Raw genomic sequence first — 7,500 nt, 5'->3', positions numbered from 1 at the left:
GGTGAGGAAGCAGGAGGGAGAGAGGGAGAGGGTGGTGAGGGAGAGAGGGAGAGGGAGGTGAGGGAGAGGGTGGTGAGGGAGAGAGGGAGAGGGTGGTGAGGGAGAGAGGGAGAGGGTGGTGAGGGAGAGAGGGAGAGGGTGGTGAGGGAGAGAGGGAGAGGGTGGTGAGGGAGAGAGGGAGAGGGTGGTGAGGGAGTAAAGGGGGGAGAAAGAAGAGGGGAGAGAGGAGAGATAGGAAGATGGGGAGGGGGATAAGGGAAGAGGGGAAGAGAGGGAGAGGGGAAGAGGGGTAGAGGGGCAGAGGAAATAAACCCGAGTAGAAATTGATTAAGAGAATGAGTAAATCTAGAAGCTCAAGACTATAAACGAAAGTACAAGTGAATTTCTAGAGGAGCTCCGTAAGGGCGAATCTGACACCTTTATCTGTGACGAAAACGTCCTTGTGGTGTTGAAGGCTGTGGTAATGGTGGTGGTGGAGGTGGTGGTAATGGTGATAGTTGTGGTAGTGATGGTGGTGCTGATGACAATGATGGTGACGGTGATGGTGACGGTGGTGACGGTGATGAGCGACGACGACGACGATGATGATGATGATGATGATGATGATGATGATGATGACGACGACGACGAAGACGACGACGACCATGATGAAGATGACGATGACGATAATGATTACAACGACACCAACCACAAAACCCACAAGATAAATAGTATATACATATATATACATATATATAGATATATACATATATATAGATATATACATATATATATATATACATATATATATACATATATATATACATATATATATACATATATATATACATATATATATATATACATACTATATATACCTATATATATACATATATACATATATATATATATACATAGATACACACACATATATATATATATAATATATATATATATATATATATATACATATATATATATATTATATATATATATATTCTATACGCTCGGAGGAACATAGAACTGAAAACAGGTCGCTTAATTTTTTCATGGTGAGCCGAGTAGTAATGAATATAAGATAGAACATTAGTATGTTTGCTAAAAATATCATACTTAAGTATCTTCCGCTTCTGTAACGCGGAAGATATTTTAAATATGACGTTTTTAGAAAACATACTAATATTCTGTCTTATGTTCATTACTACTCGTCTCACCATGAGAAAATAAGCTTTATATATATTATATATATATATATATATATATATATATATATATATATATATATATGTGTGTGTGTGTGTGTGTGTGTGTGTGTGTGTGTGTGTGTATACATAATCTGTCTCTATCAACATCAACCACCGACTGACACCCTTTATATACTTTATTATGGTTGACGCCAATCTACTTCATTCATCAGACGTACGCTCTCGGGAATCGAGAGCATAAGAGTAAGTTCAGCATCAGAGATTTCGTCTCTCATCGGGGACTTCGTCCTGAAACAGACACTCCTAACTTTGCAAGAGGGAAGGTGGAGGAGAGGGAGGAGGAGGAGGTAGAGGAGGAGAGGAGGAGTGGAGTGGCGGAGGAGGCAGCAGCAGTAGCAGCAGCAGTAGGAAGAGGAGTAGGAGGAGGAGGAAGAGGTAGATGAGGAGTTGAGGAGGAGGAGGAGGAGGAGGAGGAGGAGGAGGAGGAGGAAGAGGATGGAGCAGCAGCAGTAGCAGTAGTATTAGGAAGAGGAATAGGAAGAGGATAAAGAGGGTTGAAAAGAGGAGAAAGAGGAGGGGGAAGAGGAGAAAGTGAAGGAGGAGGAGGAAAAGGAAAAGGAAAAGGAAGAATAGGAGATTAAGAGAGAAAAAAAGCAGGAATAGGAGAAGGAAGAGCACTAGGAGGAGGAATATGTAATAAAAAATAGGAAGAAAATGTAAGCATGGAAAAGGAAGAATTGCTTGAAGAAAAGGAGGACGAGGAATAAGAGGAGGAGGAGGAGGAGGAGGAGGAGGAGGAAGGTGAGGAAAAGGAGGAGAGACAAGAGTGGAGAAGGGAGGAGGAGGAAAAGAGGGAGAAAGAGGAGGAGAAAGAGGAGAATGAACAGGAAAATGAAAAGCACAAGAAGAAGGAAGAAGGGGAGGAGGAGGAAGAGGAAGATGAAGAAAAGGAGGAGAGACAAGAGCTGGAGGAAGAGGAAGAGGAAGAGAAGGAAGAAAGGGAGAAGGAGAGGGAACAGGAAAATGAAAAGCAATAGAAGAAGGAGGAAGTGGAGGAGGAGGAGGAGGAGGAGGAGGAGGAAGAAAAGGAGGAGAGAGGAGAGACGAGAGCTGGAGGAGGAGGAGGAGGAGGAAGAAAAGGAGGAGAGAGGAGAGACGAGAGCTGGAGGAACAGGAACAGAAGGAGGAAAAGAAGTAGGAAGAGGAGGAAGAGGAGGAGGAAGATAAGGAAAAGTAGGACGGAGATACGAGAGAAGATAAAAAAAGACGAAAAAAGGAAAAAAAGAAAGAAAGAAGAGAAGAAAGAGGAGGAAGAGGAGGTCAAGGACAAGGAAAAGTAGGATGAAGACATGAAAAAAAGAGGAAGAAAAGAAGGAAAAGAAGAAGGAGGAAGAGGAGAAAAAAGAGGAGGAGGAGGAGGAGGAGGAGGAGGGCGAGGAGGAGTAGGACGAAGATACAAAAAAAAAAGAGAAAGAGAAGAATGAAGTGAAGAAGGAGAAAAGGGAAAAGGAGGAAGAAGCCGAAGATTAGGATGAGGAAGCGAACTAGGAAGAGGAAGAGAAAGACGGCAAGAAAGAGGGAGAGGAAGAGGACGAGGAACAGTAGGCACAGGAGGAAGAGGAGGAGGAAAGAGGAGGAGGAGGAGGAGGAGGAGGAAGATGACAAGGAATAGGACAATGAAGAGAAAGATGACGAGTAGGAGGAAGAGGACGAAGGAGAGGGCGAAGAGGATGACGAGGAGAAGGGCGAGGAAGAGGACAAAGAGGAAGTTCAGAAAGAGAACGAGGAAGCGGAAGAGAACAATAAAAAGATCGACAAAGAGGACAAGAAAGAGGACGAGAAAGACGACGAGAAAGAGGACGAGGAAGAGGACGAGGAAGAGGACGAGGGAGAGGACAAGAAAGAGGACGAGAAAGAGGACGAGAGAGAGGACGAGAAAGAGGACGAGAGAGAGGACGAGAAAGAGGACGAGAAAGAGGACGAGAAAGAGGACGAAGAAAAGAACGAGAAAGAGGACGAGGGAGAGGACAAGAAAGAGGACGAGAAAGAGGAAGAGAAAGAGGACGAGATAGAGGACGAGTAAGAGGACGAGAAAGAGGACGAGGAAGAGGACGAGGAAGAGAACGAGGAAGAGGACGAGGGAGACGACAAGAAAGAGGACGAGAAAGAGGACGAGAAAGAGGACGAGAGAGAGGACGAGTAAGAGGACGAGAAAGAGGACAAAGAAAAGGACGAGAAGGAGGAAGAGGACAAGGAGGAGGAAGATGAAGAGGAACAAGGCAAGGAAGAGATAGACCTATTAGAGGTGTTAGGAGGAAAAAGGTGCATACATACACATTCCTTTATCCTTCTAATAACACATTAGTTAGGGAGTACTGTGCTATCTAGACCTAATTACAGGGGCTGTTATGGGTCGGAAATGTTTGGGAAACGTTGTTCTAGATACATAGAGAACACTAGAGAGGAAAAGGATGAAAACGTTTGGGCCTGTTCTAGCAACGTTTGTTTGTTGACATTAAGCGAAAAGTGGGATGAGGGTAGCCTACATTGTACAACGCAAATATACATACATATGTATGTTTGTATGTGTGTGTGTGTGTGTGTGTGTGTGTGTGTGTGTGTGTGTGTGTGTGTGTGTGTGTGTGTGTGTGTGTGTGTGTGTGTGTGTGTGTGTGTGTGTGTGTGTGTGTGTGTGTGTGTGTGTGTGTGTGTGTGTGTGTGTGTGTGTGTGTGTGTGTGTGCGCGCGTGTGTGTGTGCCTGTATACATGTGTTTGGGTTCGTGTGCGTGTATGTATAATGTATGTGTGTATACATATATCTGCATACATGTGTGTATGTATATGCCCGTGTGTCTATGTGCCTGTGTATGCGTGCATGTGTGCGTTTGTGCGAGGGAACCAACTTAACCTCCCCCTGGGGAAATACCCTACCATCCTCCCCCCACTCCCGTATCCCCCTCCCTCCTCCCTTTCCCTCCCTCCTCCTTCCTCTCTCCCTTCTTCCCTCCTCCCCCTCTCCCCTCCTCTCATCCCCCTCCCCTCCTGTCCTCCCCCGAGAGAAACATCTTTCCCCTCTCACCTATCCCCCTCCCTCCTCCCTTTCTCATCCTCCCCCTCCCTCTCCCCTCCATACCTCCTCCCCCTCTGCCCTCTCCCCTCTTCCCGCTCCTTCCCCCTACCCCTTCCATTCCTTCCTCTCCATTTTACCCCTTCTAACCTACCCCTCTCCCCCTCCCATCTCCTTCCTCATCTCTCCCCTCTCCCCTCTCCTTCCCCCTACCCCTTCCTTTCCCCCTCTCCCTTCTACCCCTTTCCTTTCCCCCTCTCCCTCTCTTTTCTCCTTCCTCACCCTTCCCCCTCTCCCTCTCCCCTCTACCCCTTCCACCCTCCTCCTCTCCCCGTCCCTTCTATCCCCCTCCCCTCCCACTCTCCCCCTCCTCCTCACCCTGTCCTTGTCTCCCCAACATCTCCAACAGTAGTCCAAGGTTACCCATTACCACAAATTAACTTAACTGCGTTCGGTTAATTTGTGGAGACACAGAGGCTTAGGATGTCTCAGACGGGAACTCGGTCAAGGAAGAGAGGAAGAGAGGAAGAGAGGAAGAGAGTAAGAGAGGAAGAGAGGAAGAGAGGAAGGGAGGAAGAGAGCGAGAGAGGGAGGGAGAAAGAGGGAAAAAAGAGGAAGGAAAAGAGGGAAGAATATATGGAGAAAGAGGAGAAGGGAAGGAAAGAAAAAAGAGGGAGAGAGGGGAAGAGAGGGGAAGAAGAGATGGAGAAAGCAAAAAGGGAGAGGGGAGAGGGAGAGGGGAAGAGGGAGAGGAGAGGAGGAGAGGAGGAGAGGGGAAGAGGACGAGATGGGGAGGAAAGAGGGGAAAGAGGAGGAAGAAGGGGAAGTGAAGAATGAAGAGAGGGTGAGGGGGGTGAGGATGGTGAGGGGGAGAAGAGGGTAGGGGGAGATGGAGGAGGAGGGGAGAGGGTGAGATGAGACGGGGACAGCGAAAGACAAGGACAGAGGGCGAGGGGAGGTGGGGAAGTGGGAGGGGGAGAGAGGGGGAGAGAGGGGGAGAGGGGGAGAGCTGACCAATACAATTCTTATGTTTGTAGACCAAACAACGACACAAAACCGATACAAGAGGCACTGTCGAAGGTGGGCTGATATGTGGTCGCAAAAAGAGAGAAAAAGAAAAAAATATATTGAGAAATAAAGAGAGGAAAGGTGAGGGGAGAGAGGATAAAGAGAAAAGAGAGATGGGATAGATTGAAAAATAATGAGGAGGAGAAGGAGGAAGAAAAGGAGGAGAGGAGGAGGAGAAGGAAAAGGTGAAGGAGAAGGAGATGGAGAAGGAGAAAGAAAAAAGAAAAAGAGAAAGAGAAGGAGAAGGAAAAGAGAAGGAGAAGGAAAAGAGAAGGAGAAGGAAAAAGAGAAGGAGAATAAGAAGAAACGAAGAAGAAGAAGAAACGAAGAAGAAGAAGAAGAAACGAAGAAGAAGAAGAAGAAACGAAGAAGAAGAAGAAGAAGAAACGAAGAAGAAGAAGAAGAAGAAACGAAGAAGAAGAAGAAACGAAGAAGAAGAAACGACGAAGAAGAAGAAACGAAGAAGAAGAAACGAAGAAGAAGAAACGAAGAAGATGAAGAAGAAGAAGTAGAAGAAGAAGAAACGAAGCAGAAGAAGAAAGAAGAAGAAAGAAGAAGAAAGAAGAAGAAACGAAGAAGAAGAAGAAGAAGAAGAAGAAGAAGAAGAAGAAGAAGAAGAAGAAGAAGAAGAAGAAGAAGAAGAAGAAGAAGAAGAAGAAGAAGAAGAAGAAGAAGAAGAAGAAGAAGAAGAAGAAGAAGAAGAAGAAGAAGAAGAAGAAGAAGAAGAAGAAGAAGAAGAAGAAGAAGAAGAAGAAGAAGAAGAAGAAGAAGAAGAAGAAGAAGAAGAAGAAGAAGAAGAAGAAGAAGGATTATTTTGAGAAAAGGGTTTGAAAACTAGGAATACATTTTTTCTAGAGAATTATTTGAAATATATCTTAAATTTGTTGAAAAATTTTTAGAGCATGGTTTGCGAATTTTGAGAAAATGAGAAATTTGGGAAAATGGTTACGACATTTTAAGAATTTTTGGAGAAAGTTTTGGTAAACTTATTTAAGAATTAGAAATAAACTATTTTTGAATTTTGAGAAAAATTAGCATAAAAGTGACGAATTAGAATTCACGCGAAAAAAATATAGAATACATGAACAAGACGACCCATAAGAGATACCTTTGCCCAAAAAAATTATCATATAGCCAAGAGTTACAGGACTCGAACCTGGAATACGTAACTTATATGCTTAAAGAAATTAATAAATTATTCAGTCAGAAATTTCAATTCTTCTGCTCTGTAATCATCCACTTTCCGAATATAAGTTTGTATGAACTGAACCCAACTTCAAACACCAGCGAATATTTTTCACTAAACTTCGTCCAGACAAGCATTTTAAGTCAAATAGTTGGTATTCTGAGTTTCGTTTAGATTGATGCCTTTTGAAAGGATGTTTTGGACTCTTTTGTGTTTCATTGAAGTCTGGTAAATGTACATGTCAATGTGTCGTTCTTGTTCCTGCTATGTAATACAATTTAACAGCTCTTCTATCCTTGCCCATATGTGTATGTGTGTATGTGTGTGTGTGTGTGTGTGTGTGTGTGTGTGTGTGTGTGTGTGTGTGTGTGTATGTGTGTGCATGTGTGATTCACCACGTGTTGGACTCATTATTGACAGCTATTATCCTCCCGTAAGAGAGCCCAGAGCTCATATATGACCGATCTATGGGTAATGCTGTGACCTTACACGCACGCACACACACACACACACACACACAACTCCCCTACCGTTGGAGTAACGACTCGCAGCGCAGCGATACTGAAATTATTTCAGCCCTGGCCGAGATTCGAACCCGGAACGCCGTAGTGGCAGGCGGGAACTCTATCATTGCTCCACCGTATGTGTGTGTGTGTGTGTGTGTGTGTGTGTGTGTGTGTGTGTGTGTGTGTGTGTGTGTGTGTGTGTGTGTGTGTGTGTGTGTGTGTGTGTGTGTCTGTGTGTGTGTGTGTGTGTGTGATTCACCTTGGTTCACCTTGGTCTTTGGATCACGTGTTGGACTTGTGGTCGACAGCTGCTTCCCTCCCGGAAAAGAGCTCAGAGCTCGTATGACCGATCTATGGGTATGCTGTGACCTTACACGCACACACACACACACACACAACTCCCCGCGCACGAGAGATGGAGTAACGACTGGAAGTGCAGCGATACTGAAATTATTTCAGCCCTGGGCAGGATTCGAACCCGGACCGCCG

This window comes from Oratosquilla oratoria, chromosome 36 (assembly GCF_046742065.1).
Source record: "Oratosquilla oratoria isolate Oo_2021 chromosome 36, ASM4674206v1, whole genome shotgun sequence".
Lineage (NCBI taxonomy): Eukaryota > Metazoa > Arthropoda > Malacostraca > Stomatopoda > Squillidae > Oratosquilla > Oratosquilla oratoria.
The sequence above is the reverse complement of the archived record's forward strand: the minus strand, read 5'-3'. Positions refer to the sequence as shown.